At 46.6% G+C, this 21,783-nt stretch overlaps 1 long non-coding RNA gene across 8 annotated transcripts in view; it reads left to right on the top strand.

The window, feature by feature from the left end:
• Positions 1-21,783, top strand: part of LOC118624107 — a 75,696-nt gene that overhangs the window by 7,984 nt on the left and 45,929 nt on the right. For 3 of the 8 annotated variants that reach the window (XR_004958339.1, XR_004958340.1, XR_004958331.1), the window contains 3 exons: positions 3,399-3,510; positions 9,784-9,817; positions 9,924-10,435. This is a non-coding gene — a long non-coding RNA (uncharacterized LOC118624107). The other 5 variants (XR_004958336.1, XR_004958335.1, XR_004958332.1 and 2 more) reach the window with 5 other exon arrangements.

Below are 21,783 nucleotides of genomic sequence, written 5' to 3'. Positions count from 1 at the left end.
CCTTCCCTGATACAATAATTAGGTCAAGGTACACAGGACCAATCCCATGAAGAACACTTGAATGAGGTGACTTTTAGAAGCACCTAAGGATGGGGGCTGGTTGCCAGGGGAACCAACCATGCAGCTAGAGAGTTGGAACTTTCAGTCCACCCCTGACCTCCAGGCAGGGGAGAGGAGCTACAGTTGAATCAAGCCGAAGGCTGTCTGGTCAATCACGCTCATGTGGTGAAGCCTCCACAGAAACCCGAGAGGACTGGGCGCAGCAGGTGTCCAGGCTGGGAACACTGGAGGCCCGGGAGAGTGGCACACCTGCAGAGACACGGAGCTCTCTGCCCTTTCCCCCGGCCTGGCCCAGTGAGTCGCAGGTTTGATTCCAGTCAAGGGCACGTACCTCTGTTTCAGTTCATCCCCAGCCCTGGTCGGGGTCATGTGGGAGGCAACCAGTGGATGTGTCTCTCTCACACCAATGTTTCTCTCTCTCTCTCTCTCCCCCTCATATTCTATCTGAAGATAAATGAAAAAATATCCTCGGGTGAGGATTTAAAAAAAAAATGAAACCTCCAATCTACAGCCGGTTGGTCAGAAGCACAAATAAAAGCCTGGGCTTGCAGCTGGCATCTGCAGTGTGTGTAGGGGCAGGCAGGGCAGTCTTGCAGGACTGAGCCCTCACCCTGTGGAACCTGACCCTATCTCCAGGTAGAGAGTGTCAGAATTGAGTTGAAGTCTTGGGCACTTGGCGGGTGTCTGAGAATTGTTTGTTGTTGGGTGGAAACAACACACACACACACACACACACACACACACACACACAGGAACTGGGTCTCAGAACACCCGTTAAGTGCCCACTCCTTGATCTTGCTGATTGGTCCCTCTGTCCTCATGTTTACACTCTCTCAGCAGCTCTGTTTCTGTTGCCTGAAGCTATACTGTAGCCTTTACTAACAGGCTCATCATGGAGCAATGTTAGGTTCTCTCTACCCCAGGAACTTGGGGCTTTTGACTAAGAGACACAACACTGAGGCATCTTAATGGCAGCTTGCCAGCAGGAGTATTCACACCTGCCCTGGTGCTGGCACCTCCTGAAACGGGAGTGTTCAGACTTCCTGGATCTCATGAGATCTTTCAGGACCTTCCACTAATTTTCATCATTTTGCTTAAGCTAGCTCAAGTTGGTTTTTGAAGTGAGAGCAAAACAGTTTAGCACACAACATTATCCAGTGTAAGCAATAAGAGGTGGATTTACATCAAGGACTCCAAAGTGTCTTGTGAAATCCAAGGTCAAGAATGTGCCCAGCCTTGAGAAGGAGTCTAGAAACAAGAAATGGGAACTGTCAAGAATTCAGGAATATATCTCCCTCTCTCCTCTGTTTTTTGTTTTTGTTTTTTAAACCCTCACCTGGGGATATTTTTCCATTTATCTTCAGATCAAGTGGGAGGGAGGGAGGGAGGGAGGGAGAGAGAGAGAGAGAGAGAGAGAGGGAGAAACATCCATGTGAGAGAGACACATCGACTGGTTGCCTCCCACACGACCTTGACCAGGGTTGGACCACAATCCAGGTACACGCCCTTGACCGGAATTGAACCCATGACTTTTTGGTCTGAGGGCGACACTCTAACCACTGAGCCACACCAGCCAGGGCTCCTCTCTGTTTTCTGTTTGTCTGCCTTGTTTTTGTTTTTATTTCCTTTGCTCTTGCTGCAGCCTGGCTCTCCCCAACTCTCAATCCATATGAAAGAAGATGGCCACATCGTGTCACCCAGTTTTTACATCTCCTCCATCCAAAAGCAGATCCCAGAATGAGAGTGAAACCTCTTAGTTGAAATTGCAACTTCCCTGATTAGCCCAGTTTGGACGAGGTGTCTGTCGTGGTCCAGTCAGAGGAGATGAGGTCATGCAGTACAAACATAGACATAGGGAACGCACCTCATCGATGAGGATGAAGTTTAAAAGGGTCATTGTAAACTAGGCCGACACCCTAACTGTTGACCAAAGGGAACTCAAGTTCAACATGGCCCAGTATGCCCTAGATCCAGCTTACACCCACCTCCTCCCTCCTACCAGAGCAGGCCAAACCGGCTTATCTGTCTTCCTACACTAGCCTCTGCTTTGGCAAAGACTTGTGAAACCACCTTATCTGCCTGAGTCATGCCCACTTTCCCGTCATGTCTAACATAATGGAAGATACCCTAGTAATTGCCTACTGTACCCTGTAACATTCAGAAATAGTTGGAGGCCTACTGGTGTGCCTAATACTGGGCAAGGGGTTTCATAGATTTATCTCCTGTGACCTTCTCAATAACCCTAAAATGGGTATTGCTAACCCTTTTTTATGGAAGAGAATATATGTTTCGAAGGTCTAGTTCCCAAGTTCAATAACTATTAATGACAGGGAGGGATTCAAAGCCAAGCCTGTCTGAACTCAAAGCTCATATGCTCTTTCCACGGCCAAGGTCAATGCCTGTACAGGACGGAGGGCTGGAAGGAGTATAGTCGTGTGCCGTGGGAGGGGTGCTGGGTGGAACTGAGTTCAGGCTGAGGGCTCAGACACTGTGGGATTCTGCTCAGCTTCTAAGCTCTGATGCTGTGTCCAGTGCCCTAACTCAGCACACCGCCTCTTCCACTCAACCTGCCCCAGGGAGATAGGGTTAACAAGGAGCAGAGTCACAGGGTGGTAACAACAGAGCTGGAGATTCTGAACGTGACTGATCTGCTGAGTCGCAAAGCATTTTATGAGCATGGCCTGTTCAGGAAGATTTAACATAAACTGAATGGGGTAGACGCCAATAATAATAATAACTTATATTTATTGAGTGCTTCCTGTTCCTGGCTGTGTGCTCGGAACTTCGTGTGTGTGCATGAAATCACTTACACCTCAAAACAAAACAAGTGTGCATCAGAGGAGACTAAGGCTTAGAAAGTCATTTCCAAAGGTCACACAGGTAAGCATTTTTACTCTAGCCATTGGTCTCCAAAGAGCCCAAACTTTTACAAACTTCAGGACATACCTAGAGAAGTTTAAGGAAAGAAAGGAAGGATGAGGGTGGGGAGCCGCTCTCCCAGGGGAGGGAGCCCATGGGATGGCAGGCGGCTCTGGCTGTGAGGTCGTGGGAAGCACCCTGAAGAGGTGTCAGCTCCCACCTCCTCACCAGTCAGGTGAGGTTATCTTCACATCAAGTTCCAGGCAGGGCAGCTGCTGCGCTGGGTTTGTCTGAGTGGGAGTGCTGGGGTGTGAGCCCCTGGGGGACACACCAAGACTTTCTGAGGGATCACTGGGCATTAAATCCTATATAATGGACCTCCCTGCCATTCTAGATCCCAGTCTTAGTCACTGGGGGCTGCTATAACTGGATACCATAAACTGGGTGGCATGTAAACAATAAAAATGTATTTCTCACAGTTCTGGAGTCTGAGAAGTCCAAGATCAAGGTGCCAACAGACTCAGTGGCTGATGAGAGCCAGCTTCCTGGTTCGTGGCCTGTGTCTTCTCGCGTGACCTCACATGAAAAACGGTAAGAGAGCTCACTGGGGCCTCCTTTCTAAGGGCACTGATCCCACTACCTAATCACCTCCCAGAGGCCCCACCTCAAGTATCATCTCACTGGTGGTTAGGATCTCAACATACGGATTCTGGGGGGACACAAACATCGTCTGGAACAATTCTCCACTTCAACACGAACTCTCCCCTAAGTCGATGTGATTGTGAACTTTCCTGTTGGCCTAGGCATCTCCTTTCAGATAGCCCTTTCCCACTAGACCACGATCTGGGATGGGGGAGGAGCACCGCCAAGGCCCTAAACAAAGGGGCACTGGGGACACTGGGTAGGTAGCGAGAAAGCCAATGTGGCCAATGACAGGATAACACATTTTTTTGGAAAATCGAATAGCTTCCAGTCCTTTGCTTTTGCTTTTATTGTTTTTCTTCCTCACCTAAGGATACTTTTCTACTTATTATCAGATAGAGTGGGAGGGAGGGAGAGAGAGAAAGAGAGAAACATCAATGTGATAGAGCCACATCGACTGGTTGCCTCCTGCACGACCCAACCAGGGCCAGGGATGAATGGCAACAAAGGTATGTGCCCTTGACCGGAATCGAACCCACAACTGATTGGTCTACGGGCTGACGCTCTAACCACTGAGCCAAACAAGCCAGAGCCCATTCCTTTGTTTTTAACTCAATTGGAGAAGGACATAACCAAGTTGCTAACTAATACCTTATTAAGTCATAAATTAGTTTTGACATGTAAGTCAGAAGAAATTCTGCAAATTCAGTGACATAGCTTTAACATTCCATCCAGTCTCCTCTGTTTATGTAAACGACATTTCTCAGTACTTCAACATGTGAATGTCTCTTCCTTGCAGTGAATATTACTGGCCCACAGTTATATGGAAAAAATAGTCCTATCCACCTCATTAAGAGATGTATTTCCAGTAAAATTACTTTTGAATTGGAACAACTCCCAAAATTTGTGATATGCTTATGTTGTTTTGATCACAGAAAATTAAAACAGTTTAAATTTCTATTTATGTACCTGATTTTCATGCATAGAAATATGAAAGTTGCTTTAAAACACTTTCAAGCCCTGGACGGTTTGGCTCAGCGGTTAGAGTGTCGGCCTGCGGTCCAGAGAGACCTGGGTTCACATCGATGTTTTTCTCTCTCTCACTCCCTCCCTCCCACTCTATCTGAACAAAAAATGGAAAAATGTCCTCGGGTGAGGATAAAAGAAGAAAAAAAAAAATACTTTCAAGTATAAAAACCTAGTATATTGGGATAAAATTCTGAGGGGGATGTGGAATGGAAATGAACTCAAGAGAAAAAGAATGTATATAGACTTCTGTCTTATTCTGGTTTGTGTGTGTTAAAATGGAACATGATGGGTATCGAACTGCAATGGTATATAGATCCCAATGGATTTTATATAAAAGAGTAATGTAATAGTTTTATTTTGAAATGTCAATACTTAAAATGCTCTATGTAACTATGTTAATTAATGATGAAAGTTTTAGATGTCAACTTAAGAATGTGGAAAAAGTTTAGTTTTTTTCCAAGGCTAAGTGACCAATCAGATTGGAAGACAACAGGACTGAGCTACGACACAGGGCAGTAGATTTATTTATTTAATTCTCATCCGAGGATATTTTTTTTCTATTTATCTTCAGATAGAGTGGGAAGGAAGGAGGGAGAGAAAGGGAGAAAGAGAGAAACATCAATGTGAAAAAGATTGCTGGTTGCCTCCTACACGACCCGACCAGGACCAGGGATAAACCACAACCAAGGTACATGTCCTTGACTGGAATTGAACCTACGACACTCTAACCACTGAGCCAAACCGGCCTGGGCGGGCAGTAGATTTAAAAGGGTGAGTGTTGACTGGCCAGTGTGACTCAGTGGTTGAGCATCAACCCATGCACCAAGAGGTCACTGGTTCGATTCCCAGTCAGGGCACATGCCCAGGTTGTGGGCCCGATCCCCATTGGGGAGCATGCAGGAGGCGGTCAATCAGTGTTCTCTCTCATTGATGTTTCTATCTCTCTCTCCCTCTCCCTTCCTCTCTCTCCAAAATCAGTAAAGAAAAAACATTTTTTTAAATAAATAAAAGGGTGAGTGTTGTGGGAGGTGTCCCACCCAGAAAGAGCCTGGAGACCTGGCCTCACACTGAGTCCTGTGCCCCACCCCACCCCATCAGGTGACATACTGTGAAGCAAATGGTTTTCCCAAAGCCCATTTCAGTGCCCTCTCTTGGCACCTCTCCTCCTAGCAGAGTCACCAAGCACCTTCTAAGTCAACCACTCTGAAACTCACAATCACCAGAGTCAGACCCATTGGAGGGTCTGGTTCACAATTCAATTTCTTTTTTATTTTTTTTCCTTTATTAATTTTTAGAAAGAGAGGGAGGGAGAGGGAGAGAGAGATAGAAACATAGATGAGAGAGAACACTGATTGGCTGCCTTCTGCATGCCCCCCACTGGGGATTGGACCCACAACCTGGGCATGTGCCCTGACCGGGAATCAAACTGGCGACCTCTTGGTGCGTGGGTCAATGCTCAACCACTGAGCCACACCGGCTGGGCCACAATGCGATTTCAATGGGCCCTCCTCAGGTCCAGGGAATCACATTCTCTGAGGGCCGAAAAAGAAACATTCCAAACCCAAGCTGGGTGGAACTCTGTGGCTGGTATGAAGAGCTGTTTCTTCCCAGAACCTTGCATTCCTGATAAGACTGCCTTCACGGGCTTTCTGGGAACCTCGCCCAGCCTACCAGTGACCTTTCACCAGTCCTCGGAGATTTCTGATAATCTTTAACCAGACATTCTTCTTTCTTCTTTTGTCTCCTGTCCAACAATGATTACCTAAACCAGCTCTGTCCAATAGAAATATAATGCAAGCCACACTTACTTTAAATTTTCTTGTGGCCATACTTTTTTAAAGGTAAAATGACACAGGCGAAATTAATGTCAGTAATATATTTTATTTAACTCAATGTATCCGAAATACTATCACTTCATTATGCAAACAATGCCAGACTCATGGCTGCGACGTTCCACGTGTCACGGCTTCGGACTGCGGTGTGCCACACGGCAGCACAGCTCCGTCAGAAAGGCCACACAGGTGCTCAGCAGCCACGTGTGGCCATGGCTGAGGCACTGGATAGCAGACGTTTATTTTATTTATTGATTCACTTTTTAATTTTATTTTTCCACCACCATTTATCCCCTTCATGCCCTCTTCCACCTCCACCCAGCCCCCTGCACCCCACAATCACCACACTGTTGTCTATCACCATGAGTTCCCTCTCTTTTTTTCTTTTTTGCTCCATTCCCCCTTCCACCCCCCATCCCCCACCCCCCACACACACATAGCTGTCTGCCTGTTTCTGTCTATGAGTCAGGACAACAGACATTTAAACACTCTTATTTTTTCCTTTTAAAATGTTTCTGCCAAGAAAGAAGTCTTTGAATGAGGTGTGTTTTTTTTCTCTTCTTTCAAGAAAGCCTCCTCCCTTGTAACCAATTTGAAACAAAATTTTTTCAGACACATCGTGATCAATGTGTCTGAAAATTGCTTTACTGAGTTGGGGATGAGGTGTCAGAAATCTGCGTTTTAACAATGGTTAAGGTCATTCTTGGGTACACTTCAGCTTTTGGATCATTTCTCTAAGTAGTCCACATCTAATTTTTTTTTTTTTTTTTTGGCACGTGCCCCTAGCGGGAACCGAACCTGGGACTCTCTGGCCCGCAGGCCAACTCTCCAACCGCTGAGCCAAACTGGCCAGGGCAGTAGTCTACATCTAATTCCAACTAGCAAGTGGCCAGTTCTTCCCCAGCTGTCTCTACAGAAGCCCATTAGCCAAACTCTTTCACACCGCAGAGGCCAGCAACTGTGGCCCCTGAACCCACTGCTTCTCCTGGGGTACTGCCCTCAACGAGGGGTAGTCAGCACACTCCCGACTCAGTCCTGCTACCTGCCCCGAACGTAGAGGCGTGAGCAGGAGCTTGTATAGAGAAAGGCGCAGTCAGTGTGGCTGATTCCCAGGTAGCCTGGCTCCAGAACCAGGTTCCACCACTGAAATGCTGCAGGATTTGGACACGTTACTTGACCTCAGGTCTTCATCTACAAATAAGGGGATAATGACGTTCCCTTCATAGAGTTGGACCCAGCAGATGAAGCCCACAGAACCACGGGCAGCTCAACCAAAGGAAGTCAGGAGGGCTCTTCCCAGGGTTGGGGACTTCTGCTGAATGATTCGGGGAAGGGATGAAAGGAAGGGGGGAAGCTCTGGACTGAGTGGGGACAGTCTGGCTGTTGTGTTTCTCAGGAATCTTTGTTCACGAGGTAGGAAGCATGAGCCTGTCGCAGGTGAGAAAGTAATGACTGGAAGGGAGAGCGGTGTGTGATCGTGGCCGCAGCCTCTCACACACGTTGTTTTAGGGTCTGTTACAAACTTCATCTGACCACCACCAGGGCCAGGAGGTGAACTCAGAGCCTGTTTCCTTCCTACGAAATGAGGCTAAAGGTGGAATGTTGCATCCCAAACCTTTATCCCAAACCCTGCACCTTGGCTGATGACTGAACATGCTCTGTTACAGTGGCCTGCATGGCTCAGGATCTCAGGCAAAAACAGGAGGCCCCTGCTCATGGAAAAGACTTCAAGCAGCAGTTCTCACAGTCTGTCATTTCAGAAGACAGGGCTTCTCCGCCCTGTCACGGATGTTAAATCACCCAGTCATTTTGCGGTTCATAGCCTAACGAGTGTTAAGTGAGATAATATATGCAAATGCCTGGTGCATAACAAGGTCCCAGTAAACAGCAGCTGCTCTTCTTAGTGAGTATTCGCGTTAGTACTACTCCTCTAGGTTTCCTGTACACCCTTCCTTCCTTCCCGCTGCTCCACAGCCTGCCGCTTCAAGTTGGACAGTGTGTGATTTAAACCTTAGCCCTCGCCAGGCTGCTCCTTAAAGAAGTATCACAGGCTCCTGGTCCAAGAGTCCCAGTGTCTCCACATTGCAGACTGAGGTTCTTTTTACCCAGGACCCTGCTTTCCTCACTGAGGGACTCTGGTGCTGCTGCATTAGGGCTTCACACACACACACACACACACACACACGCACACACGCACACACGCACACAAACACAAATGCAGTACACACAAACACACACATGTACACACACAAATGCACACACACACACATGCATACAGGCACACACATGTACACACATACACAAACGCAAACACACACACATATGCACACGCATACATAGACATACAATGTACCCATACACACACACACATACAAACATACACATATGCGTGCATATATGCACATATACACACAAACACACAATGCCCAAAGGCTCCCCGCGGGCTGTTGGGTGTTCTTTCCTTTGTTGAACACCGGCACCTGCACACCTTCCTCCCTCCCTTTTACACCTGAGGAAGCAGTGTGTTTGTGGGCCCTCCCTTGGAACCTGTTTCCATCAGACTGGTTTTTCCAGCTCCACCTTCCTTCTCTGACTGAAGCAGTAGGGGTACTGCAAGGATACTGGGCTTATCAAATACAAATGTATTTATTTTTAGTGCTTTCATACAAATTGTTTATTTTTTTTTTTTGGCGTCTCATAGGAGGAACATAAACAAAGAGACAAGCACAAAGAATCCAAATATCACCATAAGCAGCCCCACATGCGTCCCTAACATGTTGGCATCTTTCTAGGCCTTCTTCCTGTGAACATGTTCTTTTTTTTTTTTTTGCCTTTTAGTTTTGGTTGTTTTTTTTTTTACATTGATTTTAAAGAGAGAGGAACAAAGAAGGAGAGAGAGGTAGAAACATTGATGAGAGAGAACATCGACTGGTCGCCTCCTGCATGCCCCCACAGTGGATGGGGCCCACAACCTGGCACATGTCCTGACCGGGAATTGAACCGGTGACCTCTTGGTGCACATGGGTCGACGCTCAGGCACAGAGCCACACCGGCCGGGCTGCACATGTTCTTTTGTCAAAAATCAAACTTAGGATCGCCCTGTTGGCAGTGTTGTAACTTGTTTTCCCACTTAGCAAGATATACCCCAAACATCTTAGTCAAATAGCCCTGGCTGGTTTAGCTCAGCAGTTAGAGCGTCGACCTGCGGTCCAGAGAGACCCGGGTTCGGTTCCCTCTAAGGGCGCGTACCTCGGTTGCAGTTTGTCCCCGGCCCTGGTTGGTCATGCGGGTGGCAGCCACTTAATGTGTTCCTTTCACATCAATATTTCTCTCCCTCTCTCTTCCTCTCTCTCCCTCCCAGTCTATCTGTACAAAAAATGGAAAAATGTCCTCAGGTAAGGATGAAAAAAAAAAAAACAACAACAAAAAACATCTTAGTCAAATAGATTTTGACGCCGAGACTTGAAGTGAGTGCTTACCAGGCATGAATTCAATTTGCAGTGTTACTGAAGGCCCGGCAGCCTTTTCTCTTTGCGATGCTTCTTCAACACCAGAAACACGACCCGAGGGGTGACTGGTGGGCTGTGAACGTTTTGAAGCGTGTGACAGACAGCTGTACATTTCCCTGACCAGGACAGGAGGCGGCCTTGCCCCGCCCTCTGAACAGGACAACTCTCAGCAGGCAGTTGGGATGTAGCTGCAGTGACCCTGGGTTTGTGCCCAGAGCTGCACGTTGATCGAAGTGGGATCGGGCTGCACTGACATCATTCCTTACAAACTGCCTTTGACCGTAAACCTGGAACATTCTTTCCTGTCCATCAATACAATTTCAACCCCTCGTTTGAAAAAGCACAAAACTTGGTAGAATATTGATAACTGTTGAAGCACAGAAATAGCTACATGGAGGTTTGTGAACTCTTTTCTTAATTTTGTGCCTGTTTGAAACTTCCCCTGGTCAGACTTTTCAAAATAGGTTCTAGCTTGCTCTTATATTCCCACTTCGGTTTTCTGCACCCACCGCCCAGGGTGGGAGATGAACAGATACTCAGGTTCAGTGAGATGAGTGGCCAGCGTGGAGCAGAAAACCGATCGGAAATTCAGGACAGGCGGCCCTCACTCCAGCAAAGCTACCGCAAGGTGAGCAGCGGAGGTGGGTGTGGATGGGGACCCGGCTGCTCTGCATGCCTGCGTCCCTTCTGGGGGAGCCTCAGTTGCTTCTTTCTTCCTGCCTCTGGCTCAGGCTTAGGGTGCCAGCACCTGTCATTACACCTGGGCCTCTGGGAGGGGCCGCCCTTTGCACCCCCTGGAGGCAGGCACATGGAGCGCCTGGGGGATGCTTAGCACAGGGCTGAGGTGGAAAAGATTCCCCAGGATTTCCACTTGCTCCTGCCAAGGCACCTCTTGCCCACCCCACCCTCACCTATGAGTGTGTGGTTGCAGAAAAACCCAGAGATGCACCGAGGGGTGCTTGCAGAAGAGACTTGGGGCTGGAGAAGGCCCTGGCAGTGGGGTAAGGACACGTGCAACCTGTGCCTGCTGTGCTCCCACTGGGCCAGCTGGAGCGGGACAGGCAGCGCAGGCGAGGCCCAAAGCAAGGACTGGTCATTTACACAGAGGACAAAAACGTCTGCCTGCAGGTTTGTTGTCGTTGTTGTTTTTCTCTTTCTTTCCTTTGCTTGCACAGTATTTAAAAACCAAAACAATAAACTTCTAATATTTGGTATAAAACCAAAGTTATCACAGCTAACTATTAAAACCTAAACATTTGTATTTGGGGACTTGTTTAAAAGCATCTGGAGGTCTGCCTTCAGACCTGTTGGCTGAGGGGCCAACCAAGTCACTGCCCTCCCCAACACCCCATTGGCCTGGCTGTGGGGGATCTGAACTCAGTACCCTTGGTTATAGACTCACAGAGTGTCAGGAGATCATTTAGCCCAGAGAGTTTCAAACTGTGGGTCTCAACCCATTAGTGGCTCTTGAAATCACTTTAATTTTAATGAACCACACTAGAAGAGAGGAAAAGAGAAAGATGAGAATGTCACAGAGACGAGAGGAGAGTCTAGGTTGCCAGAGGACTTTGAAAGCAGTGTAGGAGTATGTCCTACAGCGAAGGGCAGTCAAAAACAAACCAAAAAAAGAAGGCTTGAAAATTGCTAAAGTTGCCTAATCCTCTCATTTTACAAATAAAGAAATTAAGGACCAGAGAAGATAAGTGACTGACCCAAAGTCACACAGTAATCTAGTAAGAGAGCAAGAAGGAGAAGGTGCTGACCCTGACCCCAGGCCACCCACCCTGCCTAAGGGTTGGGACACTGAACACAACTGTGGTCAAATCAGGCTCAAGTTAGTATGCTTGAATTACTAGAAAGGAAATACCCACTGAAGAGATGAAAGAATAGTACAAAGGACATCTGTGTTCCTTCTACTTAGAGCCAACAATTGTTAACAATTTGCCACGTTAGTTTTATTAATTGATTGATTGAGTGTGTGTGTGTGTGTGTGTGTGTGCATGTGTGTGTGTGTATTTGGCTAAACCATTTGAAAGTAAGTTGCATAATCATGACATTCAGCCCCAGACACTTCAGCATGTGTCTCCCAAAGGCAAAGACATTCTCCGATGTAACATGCCTTTGTCACACCCAAGAAAGCGGACACTTTCTTGAATATTCATTCCGTAATAGCTTCCCATATTCGGGCAGCATTCAAATTTCCAAAATTGTCCAAAAGAATGCCTTCCAGAATTGTGTTCCCCCAGTCCCGGAACCGATCAAAAATCACACTTTGCATTTGCTTGTTCCTGTCTGTTCAGGAACCACCTGTCTGCTGCTCCTTAAAGACAGAGCAGGGTCCAAGGGCTTCCAGCTGCCCCCCCACACACACACACACACCACAGTTTACCTTCCTTGTTTCAGCTGCTGTGAATTTCTAAAATATTAGACATATTTTTTAAATGAATGCCAAAATCACTTAAACAAACAGAATCTGGGAGTATTCTACATTCTCTCTCTGGGGATCTGGATCTCAAATTAAGTTCTGCTGCTATCTAGCAATGTGAACTTGGCAAGTCCTTGGTGACATCAGGAAATATTAGATGAATGAATGAACGAATGAATGAAAAAACAAACAAACACGAATCAATTTGTTTCACTGCTCTGGATTTATCATCTCTGTAAGAAAAAAAAAGATTCAGAGGATCTAGTCCAGATCTCACAGCTCTTATTATAACGTCCTGGGCCTGGAATACGCAAACACACATACAGAAATTATTGGATGTGGACCTCTCTTCTTTCATTGAAAAATCCCTCATTCCTTATACTTCTCACTGACATCTTTTCTTCTAGCAGAAATGAGCTCCCAACTGTATGCTTAGTGCGCCACCTTGTGGACACGTTGCATGGACGCAGTTTCTCTCACTGGAAATGACAAGGTCACACATGTCTGAAAGGTCTTCAAATGTTCTAAAACAGGTGTTGTTCCTCACTACCAAACCCATTTTCAGTGCCTGACCACCACTCTATAAACCTAAACCAGGGCTTTTTATTTTAATTGGAAAGAGGACCGTGTCCCTGAGCAACAAATTATCCAAATGGAACAAAGAACAGAACTTAGCATTAAATAAATAAACGCATTGCAAAATCAGGGTGTGTGTGTCCATGACCCAGTGGGAGAGTGTCTGGGCATAGGGCAAGCAACAGCTGGCAAAACTTCAGGGAGAACTAGGTACTCAACAATTGCAGTTTAAAATATTACCACACTCCCCTGTGGTCAAACACAAGTACCGTGGTACCTCAGTTCTCGAACTCAATTAGCTCCAGAGGTCTGTACACGAAGTGTTTTGCTCAAAAACAAAATCACTTTTTCCCCATTAGAAATAATGTAAATTGAATTACCCACTCCAGACCCCCAAATGATTCCCTGTAGTAACCTTTCTCAGTTGCCTGAACATCTCCCATCTCGAACAATTCGGTTGTGGAACAGAACTTCGGTCCACAGAACTTCGGTCCCCCACCCGACAACCCTTCCGTGCTGTCCCGCACGAGCAGTCAGGCGTCTCTCAGGTGACACACACAGGAGAGAATGCGCAGTGAGGGTCAGTTCACTTCTAAACCTCGCGTTGTTAACACCGTACGAAATTGCGCTGTGAATATTTCTGTGGTTTTTAGCTTTTGTTGCTGCTGCTTATTAAACACATACAGTACGTCACCATGGGTCCTGAGAAGGTTAGTGATAGCAGCAAAGTAAAAAGTCATGGGAACAACAATAGAGCTTAATAAAGAAATAATCGTGTCCTGGCCTGTTTGGCTCAGCGGTTAGAGTGTTGGCCTGTGCACCAATGAGTCTTGGGTTCGAGTTTGGTCAAGGACATGTACCTCGGTTGAGGTCCATCCCAGGCCCTCGTCGGGTCATGCGGGAGGCAACCAATCCATGTGTCTCTCTCACATAAATGTTTCTCTCCCCCTCTCCCCCCACTTCAAAAAAGAGAAAGAATCGCAAAGTATGACAGAGGTGTTCGGGTATCGATCTGGCTACCAAGTATGGCATGGCGAAATCAGTGATAAGCACAATTTTAAAACACAAAGAGGCCACCGAGAGTGCTGACCTTGCTCAAGGTGTGAAAGGCTCACGAAACAACAAGCACAGGCAACTGAGAAAGGCTGAAACGGAATCACTTAGGGGTCTGGAACAGGTTAACCCAATTTGTATTCTTTCTAATGGGGGGAATGATTCAGTTTTTGAACAAATCGCTTATTGATCAGCCTTCCAGAACAAATTAAGTTTGAAAGCCAAGATTCCACTGCAGAATACAGTGAGCCATAAAGAAAACCTCTGTGAGCTCCAAAGGATCCTTACATTCAGACTATATTCTTTGATACCAAAGCATAAAATTATAAATTTATAACAAAAGTAGATTTTTAATAACAGTTTAGATAGGCAGAGGTCTTTGAAATATTTGAGAGGATAGAAATAACTTCAGAATTTTTTTTTTTTTTTATCCTCACCCGAGGACATTTTCCCATTCTTTTGTTCAGGTAGAGTGGGAGGGAGAGAGAGGAACAGAGAGAGAGAGAGAAACATCGACGTGAAAGGGACACATTGAGCGGCCGCCACCCGCACGACCGACCAGGGCCGGGGACAAACTGCAACCGAGGTACGCGCCCCCAGCGCGAACCGAACCCGGGTCTCTCAGGACCGCAGGTCGACGCTCTAACCACTGAGCAAAACCGGCCAGGGCTAACTTCAGAATTTTTAGAAAAAGTTTGGTGGGAATGGGAATACAGCCGGGCTGGTTTGGCTCAGCGGTTAGAGCGCTGGCCTAGACCAAAGAATTGGGGGGTCAATTCCCGGCCAAGTGTACATACCTTGGTTTCAGGTTCCATCATGGCCACTGTTGGGGTCATGCGGGAGGCAACCAATTTATGTGTCTCTCTCACATCGATGTTTCTCTCTCTCTTTCCCTCTCACTCTAAAAATAAATAAATAAATAAATAAATGGGAAAATATCCTTAAGTGAGGATTTAAAAAAAAAAAAAAAAAAACAAGAATGGGAATACAGCCCAGCTAGTGTGGCTCAGTGGTTGAGTGTTGACCCATGCACCAAGAGGTCGCTAGTTCAATTCCTGATCAGGGTACATGCCCAGGTTGTGGGCCCCATCCCCAGTGGAGGGCGTGCAGGAGGCGGCCAATCAATGCTCTCTCTCATCGATGTTTCTATCTCTCTCTCCTTCTCACTCTCCCTCTAAAATCAATAAAGAAAAAAATATTAAGAGAAAAAAAATAAATTAAAAAAGAATTGGAATACAATCTTATGGATCCCCAACTTGCTAAGGGAAAATAGAATAACAGAAAAGACTAATGAACTTTATCTAAATTAGAAACTTCTGCTCTTTGACAGGGAGCACAAATATTTGCAAAGTACATATCTGATAAAGGACTTGTATCTAGAGCAGAACAGAAGTAAACTCTTAAAACTTAGTAAGAAAACAAATAACCCAATTTTTTTTAATGCACAAAAGATTTGAACAGACATCTAAACCAAAGGAGACAAATAAATGGCAAGTAAGAACCTAAAAAGATGCTCTACATCAGTAGTCAAAATGAAAATAACCCAAATGTCCTCCAACTGGTGAATGAATAAACGTATGACACATCCGTACAATGGATACCATTTTGTGATTTTTAAAAAACGACTTATTGATACGTGTAACAACATGGATGAAAATCAAATGCACCCACCCTGACCAGTTTGGCTCAACTGTTGGAGCATTGGCCCTCAGACCAAAGAGTGAGGGGTTTGATTCTGGTCAGGGGCAAATACCTTGGTTGCAGTTCGTCCCTGGCCCTGGTGGGGTTGTGCAGGAGGCAACCAATCGATGTGTCTCTCTCACATCAGCGTTTCTCTCCCTCCCACTCTATCTAACGATAAATGGGGGGAAAAATCCTTGGGTGAGGATTAAAAAAAAAGGGGGGACTTCCGGTCAGGATGGTGGCGTAGGTAACGCGGTATTGCATCCTCCCACAACTACATCAAAGTTACAACTAAACTAGAGAACAACCATCATTCAAAACTGCCTGAAATCAAGCTGAATGGAAGTCCTACAACTACGGAATTAAAGCAGCAGCCACACCGAGACTGGTAGGAGGGGCGGAGGCGGACGGGCTGGTCCCACACCCACTTGTGGCGGATAAAAATCAGGAGGACACCTCAGCTGGGAAGGTCCTTCCTGAGGACTGAGGGGTCCCTGTCTCACACCAGTGCCCCGCTCAGGGTTCCAGTGCCAGGAAGAGAATCTCCATAACTTCTGGCTGGAAAAACCAGCGGGAACTGAGGCTCAGGGAGGCTGAAGCAGCTGGAGCCCCAGGCAGCTCCTTAAAGGGCCCGCGCACGGACTTACCGGACTCTCTCCCTCTAAGCTTGGAGGGGAGGCAGTTCAAGGGGCGCCAGAGACATACAGGGAAGAACTGAGCTGTTTGGCATTGGAGCGAGGGCTGGAGAGGGGGCTTTCTCCGGGACAAACGTGCTGTCAGAGGCCTTTGTTCCTTTGGTGAGCCCTTCCCTGGGGCGGCAGACAGCCACCATATCTGGGACTCCAGCAACCTGGCTCACACTGGTAGCTCCGCCCTGGTTACCCCCTGAGGCCCCGCCCCACCCCACTCAACTTTCAGGCCCACCCAAGCTGTTGCCATTTGCTTAACCATAGGATTGGCCTGTCTTGGATCCTGCTTCAGGTTTTTCCTAAATTCTTTCAAATGAGCAGCAGCATCTGGTCTCAGATAGCCCCCTACCGCTTGTTAAGTAATACATAGAAACAAACACAGGGAGGCAGCCAAAATGAGGAGACAAAGAAACAGGTCCCAAATGAAAGAACAGAACAGAACCCCAAGAAAAGAACTCAGCAAAATGGAGATAAGCAACCTAACAGATGCTGAGTTCAAAATACTGCTTATAAGGATACTCAATGAACTCAGTGAGAACCTCAGTGAACTTAGGGAGGGCCTCAAGAGCATAAAAAAGGACCAGTCAGAAATTATGGATGTACAGTCAGAATTGAAGGAGGCATTAACTGAAATAAAGAATAATTTACACAGATTCAATAGTAGAGTACGTAAATCCAAGAAGAAAACCATCGATTTGGAATATAAGGAAGCAAAAAACACCCAATCAGAACAGCAAAAAGAAAAAAGAATCCAAAAAAATGAGGATAGTGTAAGGAGCCTCTGGGACAACTTCAAGCGTGCCAACATTCGCATCTTGGGGGTGCCAGAAGGAGAAGAGAGAGAACAAGAAATCGAAAACCTGTTTGAAATAATAATGGCAGAAAGCTTCCCTAACTTGGTGAAGGAAACAGACATACAAGTCCAGGAAGCACAGAGAGTCCCAAACAGGATGAACCCCAAGAGGCCCACACCAAGATACATCATCATCAAAATGCAAAAGATTCAAGACCAAGAGAGAGCCCTGGCCAGTTTGGCTCAGCGGTTAGAGCGTCAGCCTGCAGTATGGAGAGACCCGGGTTCAGTTCCCACTAAGGGCACGTACTTCAGTTGCAGTTTGTCCCCGGCCCTGGTTGGTCGTGCGGGTGGCAGCCACTCGATGTGTCCCTTTCACGTCGATGTTTCTCTCTCTCTCTCTCCCTCCCACTCTATCTGTACAAAAAATGGAAAAATGTCCTCAGGTGAGGATAAAAAACAAACAAACAAACAAACAAAAAAACCAAGAGAGAATCTTAAAAGCAGCAAGAGAAAGGCGGCTAGTTACTTACAAGGGAATTCCCATAAGGCTGTCAGCTGATTTCTCAAAAGAAACTTTGCAGGCCAGAAGGGAGTGACAAGAAATATTCAGAGTGATGAAAAGCAAGAACCTCCCCTGGCCGGTTTGGCTCAGCGGTTAGAGCGTCGGCCTGCGGTCCGGAGAGACCCGGGTTCAGTTCCCGCTAGGGGCATGTACTTCGGTTGCAGTTTGTCCCCAGCCCTGGTTGGTCGTGCGGGTGGCAGCCACTCGATGTGTCCCTTTCACGTCGATGTTTCTCTTTCTCTCTCTCTCTTCCTCTCCCTCCCTCCCACTCTATCTGTACAAAAAATGGAAAAATGTCTTTGAGTGAGGATTAAAAAAGAAAAAAGAAAAAAAGAAAAGCCAGAACCTACAACCAAGATTACTCTATCCTGCAAAGCTGTCATTTAGAATCGATGGCCATATAAAGTTTCCCAGACAAGAAAAAGTTAAAGGAGTTCATCACCACCAAACCATTATTATATGAAATGTTGAAGGGTCTTCTTGAAGAAAAAGATAAAATATATGAACAAACAAAATGGCAATGAATACATATCTATCAACAATGGAATCTACAAACAAAATGAACAGGTAGAACAGAAACATTCTCATAGATACAGAGAACATTTTGTTGGTTGCCAGATGGAAGGGGGGTTTGGGGGAATGGGTGAAAAAGGTGAAGGGATTAAGAAGTACAAATTCATTGCTAGACTGACAAACCTCAGAGGGAAAGGGGTTGGGGGTTGGGAAGAAATAAACCAAAGAACTTATATGCATAACCAATGGACACAGACAAAAGTGTGGGAAAAGGCAGGAGGGGGGCAGGAGTGGGGAGGAGGGGGTCAATGGGGGGAAAATGTGGAACATCTGTAATGCCTTCTACATTCAACAATAAAGATTTAAAAAAAAGAAAAGAAAAGCCAGACTCAAAATCTACATAATGTATGATTCTATCTATATGACATTCTTTAAAAAGCAAAACTATAAAGACAGAAAGCTAACAGATCAGTGGTTGCCAGGGGCTGGGCTGGAAGAGGGGTTGGCTACAGGAATATAAAGGAATTGGGGAGGGTGTTGATAAAGTGGTTCTATATTCTGATCATGGTTGTGGTTACATGACTGTATGTGTCAAAACTAAAAACTACAAACGGCGAATTTTACTAAATTTTAAATATGTGTTACTAAATCTGACCAAAATAAATAAAACTTTCAAAACAGACAAACTTCTGACAGGATTGATTGAGAAAAAAGAGTCACACAAGTAAAGAATTTTGAAGATTGAAAAATATAAAAGAAGATGTGATTAAATTTAAAACATCAAAACAATATCTTGAACCACTTTATGCAAATGAAGTTGTGAAACATATTAAAATAGATAACTTTATAGAAAAAAATCACCAAAAGTATCTCAATAAAAATGAAAAAAACTTAACTAAATCAACAATCATTCACTGGTAATCAGAAGTCTCTCCCACCAAAAGACACCAGGCACATATGGTTTTACAGGCCAGTTTTATCCAACTGTTGTTAAGAGACTAATAAACGTTATATCCTACAAACTCTTCAGACAACTAAAAAGGGAAGATACATGTTTCATTTTATGGGGTTCACATAGCTCTGATAGCAAACGTGGACAAAAAGAGAAAAGTTTAGACCATTTTCACTTATGACCATGAATGCATACATTAAAAACACCAGTGTATTTTATTTTTTTATCCTCACCTGAGGACATTTTTGCATTTATCTTCAGATAGAGCTGGAAGGAGAGAGGGAGGAAGAGAGAGACACATCGACTGGCTGCCACCCACATAATCCCATGGTTCCAGGGACAAACTGCAACCAAGGTACGTGCCCTTAGCGGGAACCGAACCCAGCACTCTCTGGTCTGCAGGCCGACGCTCTAACTGCTGAGCCAGACCAGCCAGGGCGCACCAGTGTATTTTAAAACGCACAAGCACGCACACCCACATGCTCTTATCATTACCAAGTAGAGTTTAGCAAGGAATCAAAGATGGTTTAATAGCAATAAATTCTGTCAGTATTCAATAGTATAATACATTACATTAACAGATTAAAGAAAAACATGTTAGCATCTTAACAGATGCAGAAAAGTATTTGATAAAATCAAACACTGGTTCATTAACACTCAGCAAACCAGGAATTAAAAGACAGTTTCTTGACCACAGGGATGCCCACTGCCAAAGACTATGAGGGGCACCTCTACAGTCACACAGATTGTGTTCCCTGGTACTTGTTGCCACAGGAGAGATTGCGCACCTCGGCGAGAAGATGCTTCCAGGGGCTCGTTTTAGAAGCCAGGCTTGGGTGAAGTGTTTCGGGAGAGTTCCAAGGCAGTGTGGCTTTATTCCAAGTGCTGCCAGGAAGTGGGGGAAGTTCTGTGGTTGGGTAGTTTCATTTTTATCTAGGAGGCCGTCTGGTCTTCATGGCCTCTGCACAGTCTGTACCCCTCGTAACCTCCTGGGTCGCCCCTCCACCTGCAGCACAATATTTAAAGCCACGAGAATGGCCCTCAGAGCATTCATCAGTCAGAGTCTCCAGGTCCCTGCCATTTGGCAGCATGCCCCCATCCACACACCGCACTGAACTCCCCCCAATATCACAGCCCCTATCACAGTTCTAGGTCACTGTTCACACCTTCAGCTGGGCCTGGAGGGCCCCGCCCCCGTGCCCTCCCTTTGCTGCCTGGCAAACCCCCATTGCTGCAAGGCCCAGCTCAAATGTCACTTGCTCTGCAAAGGCTCCAGCCAACTGTTCTGCAGCCTTGTCCCCGCTGAGTCATCTCCCTCCTCATCATTCCCGCAGTCGTATTTCCTCTCTCCTGCCCTTCCCCTGACCTCCTTCCCAACTTCAGTGGAATCCTGAGTCTCTGGGCCTGAGCAGTGGGTAGCATTCAGCTCTTCAGGCCCAGCCCCCAGCACAGACCTGCACTTTGCAGGTGCTTGGGGAAAGCTGTGGGATGACAGGAATCTTTTGTGGGTTGAATTGTGTCTCCTCAGAAGACACGTCCTAACCCAGTATCTGCGGATATAACCTCATTTGGAATCGGGTCTTTGCAGATGTAATCACGTTAAGATGAAGTCGTCCTGGACTGGACAGATCTAACCCGGTGACGGGTGTCCTTGTAAGTAGAGGGAAACTTGGACACAGACATACAGGGAGGAACCGTGGAGAGACAGAGGCAGAGATGGGGCTGCCGGGGGTAAGCCAACAAAGGACGGCGGCCACCAGCAGCGGGCGGAGGCAAGAAAAGAGCCTTCCCCAGAGCCTTCAGAGGGAGAACCCCCACTGACACCTTAACTTTGGGCTTCTAGCCTCCAGAACTGTGAGAGAATACCTAGTTCGTGGTCATTGTTAGGACAATCCTTAGAAACTAATATGGTGTCATTGCTGTAAACCCTGGCTCACATTTCCACCATGCCCCAGCCCAGGGCGTGGGAGCTGTCAGAATTCCACTGCAGACTGGGTATCCACCTTCAGGTCCAGCCCACCCACCTGGCCTCAACCTCCCTTCTCCGACCTGCAGAGGACCCAGCCTCATGGGGCACTAGATGGCGCCAGCGGGCTGAGCCATCCGGCTCCGCGGACTCCAGGGGTGGCAAGGGACTGAGAGTGAGGTATCGCCCAGGGGTTGAGCTCCCAAACGCAAGACATCGGATATCAACTTCTTTAAGTTCTTCCCAGACAAGTGGCTTTTGTTCTGTCAGAGAGAGGAAATCGGATTCTCTCCCCGGCAGACCGCCCTGCCAGCAATCCCTGTTCACCCGCGCAGCCTCTTGAGTTGCTGCGGGAGAAATCAGAGGCGGCCGATTGCAGGTCCCAGGTTCTGCCCGCACAGGCTGGCAGTTCCCCTGCACACAGGCCTGTGGGGGGCCAGCCATTCTGTTTTCACCCCGGATGCAATTCCCTCAGGCAGGCTTTGGTGCTCCCCATTGCTGCAAAATCGGGGCATTGACACGGAGACCCGTCTACCATCTCACCCTCACACCCACTTAAGTTTTACCAGTTTTTGCAATAAATAACATTTCGTGAGGAAAGGATCCAGTTCAGGACGGTGCCTTGCGTTCCTCCTTA

The sequence above is a fragment of the Molossus molossus genome, unplaced genomic scaffold, assembly GCF_014108415.1.
Source record: "Molossus molossus isolate mMolMol1 unplaced genomic scaffold, mMolMol1.p scaffold_m16_p_1, whole genome shotgun sequence".
Taxonomy (NCBI): Eukaryota; Metazoa; Chordata; class Mammalia; order Chiroptera; family Molossidae; genus Molossus; species Molossus molossus.
Note: the sequence above shows the minus strand (reverse complement) of the source record. Positions and strands in the feature narration are given on the sequence as shown.